Raw genomic sequence first — 2,562 nt, 5'->3', positions numbered from 1 at the left:
ATGTCACCTTTTATGTTGTTTTAAAAAGGTATTTGCATTGAAGAAGTCATTGGTCTTTCAAACTTCTATCATGAGATCTCCAGCATTATTTCTATCACCAAGGCCATATTTTTCAATGACTGAGCCTCCCTCTTTGCTTCCAACCTCTGCATTCCAGTCACCAGTAATTATCAACACATCTTGATTGGATGTTTGATCATTTTCAGACAGAAGAAATTAGTAAAATTCTTGAGTTTTATCATCACTAGTTTAAACATTTGGTATGTCAGGAATGATAAATTGAAGAGGAATACTGTGCTGTTTATCTAAAAAATAAGAGCATTTCAAGATCTATCTTGAAGTCCAATGCTGATAGGAAAATATCTATACACCTGCAATGAAGATCAGTTACTACAACTTTTATTCAAATTTCTACACCAACTACCAAAGCCAGTTATGAAGAAAGTAAAGAATTCTACCAACTTCTTCAATCAGAAATTGATATTAAAAAAAATGCAATAAAAATGCATTGATAATTACTGGTGATTGGAGTACAAATGTTGGAAACAAAGAGGAGGTATTGATAAATGGGGGGAAAAAATGACCTTGGTGATAAAAATGGTCCCTAATTGTGTACATGGGGAAGCTGTACATAGACCAAAAGACAGCCATTCAAACAGGACAAAGTGATGCTGAATGATGTTAAAATCAGGAAAGTGTCAGTGTCACATCCTTTTATCATACTTATTTCATCTTATTCTTAGCAAATAATCTGAGAAGCTGAATTATATGAATAAAAACATGGCATCAGGACTGGAAGAAGGCTCACTAGCAATCTGTGATATGAAGATGACACAACCATTCTTGCTGGAAGTGAAGAGGACTTTAAATACTTATTGGACCAGTAAATATCATGATAAACAGAGAAAAGATTGAAGTTGTCAATATTTCATTTTACTTGAATCCACAGTCAATGCTCATGAAAGCAGCAGCTAATAAATCAAATGATGTGTTGGACAAATCTTCTGCAAAAGACCTTTTTTTAAAGTGTTGAAGAGCAAAGATTTCACTTTGAGGACTTGCATTACCCAAGCCATAGCACTTTTATTGGTTCAAATGTATATGAAAGCTGGACAGTTGATAAAGAAGATTAGAAAATAATTTATGTATTTGAATTATAATGATGACAAAGAATTATGTAAGTATTATGAATTGCCAGAAGAACAAACAAATCTGTCTTGGAATAAGTACAACCAGCCAGAATGCTCCTTAGCAGAGAGAATAGGGAGACTTTGTCTCACATATTTTGGACATACCATCAAGAGAGACCATGATGATGGGAAAGGACATCATACTTGGTAAATTAGTGGGTCAGTGTAAAAAAGGAAGACACCTCCCCCCAATTGAGATAGGCTGACACAGTGGCTGCATGAGTGGACTCAAGCATAACAACAATTGTGAGGTTGACACAGAACCAGAAAGTGTTTCATTCTGTTGTGCATAGGGTTTCTATGAGTTAGAGCTGACTCTATGACACCTAACAACAACAACACTATTGGTGGAACTGAAGAATGGGTTCCCTATACTATTTTTCCAATTTTCTTTGAATGTATAATTTTTTGTATTTCATGTATAGAACTACTTTCTTCCACAATCCAGTCTATATTTGCTATGACCTCAGTAACCAGCTCAGCTGGTTGTGGTTTTTTGCCTGCTGGGGTAGCTCAAACCTTCTTTTCTGTAGGTTCTGGGACACTAGTAGTCATGTCATAATTGGGTTGCTGTAGTCTTCCATTGACTTTAATCACAGGGCATGGAAGTACTAAGAGGCATTCTAAATATTCTCCTTTCTTCCAGACATACTTGACCATGTTGAGTGAAAGTCTACATTGCTGAGTTCACACATAACCTCTATCCCTGACACCATGGCCAGTTTGTTCATGAGTCCATTCAGCAATGACAGGACTGACTGAGGGGAAAGGATGATTGGTTTCCACAAAATGTGTCATCTTACCCACTTAACTCAAAATGCTCCTCTGCCCAGGTTATTCTTTGTTGAACATTCACATGAAACACAATTATCTTCAATTTTTGGCCAATTCAAAGTGGTCTATACACATATCTTTTCCCCATACCTCCTTCTCACCAATTGTCCAATCACATTCTTTCCAAATCCCTGACAATCCATAAATCAATATGTAATTGCACATCTGGACAATACGCAACACCCAGTTCATGATGGGCAACTCAGGTCACATGGTTAGTCATTCCGTTCCTGCTAAAGCCCAGAAACAAGTCAAGGATGTTTCTCAAAAGAAAAATAATTATCTACTGAGGAAGACAGGGCTTTGCTCCCAAATTCAAAGGTTCTGAGCTGTGATTCACCAATGGTATGGTGGGGTGGTGATGTTGTGTGCTACCAACTTGGTTCTGACTTATAGTGGCACTGTATAGGGTTTGCAAAGTTGTAAATTTTTACAGGAGCAGAAAGCTTCATCTTTCTCCCATGGAGCAAACTGATAGATTCAAACTACTTACCTTGCAGTTAGCAGCCCAGCTCATAAACCACTATGCTACCAGGGC

Source organism: Chrysochloris asiatica, unplaced genomic scaffold, assembly GCF_000296735.1.
Source record: "Chrysochloris asiatica unplaced genomic scaffold, ChrAsi1.0 scaffold00176, whole genome shotgun sequence".
Taxonomy (NCBI): Eukaryota; Metazoa; Chordata; class Mammalia; order Afrosoricida; family Chrysochloridae; genus Chrysochloris; species Chrysochloris asiatica.
The sequence above is the reverse complement of the archived record's forward strand: the minus strand, read 5'-3'. Positions refer to the sequence as shown.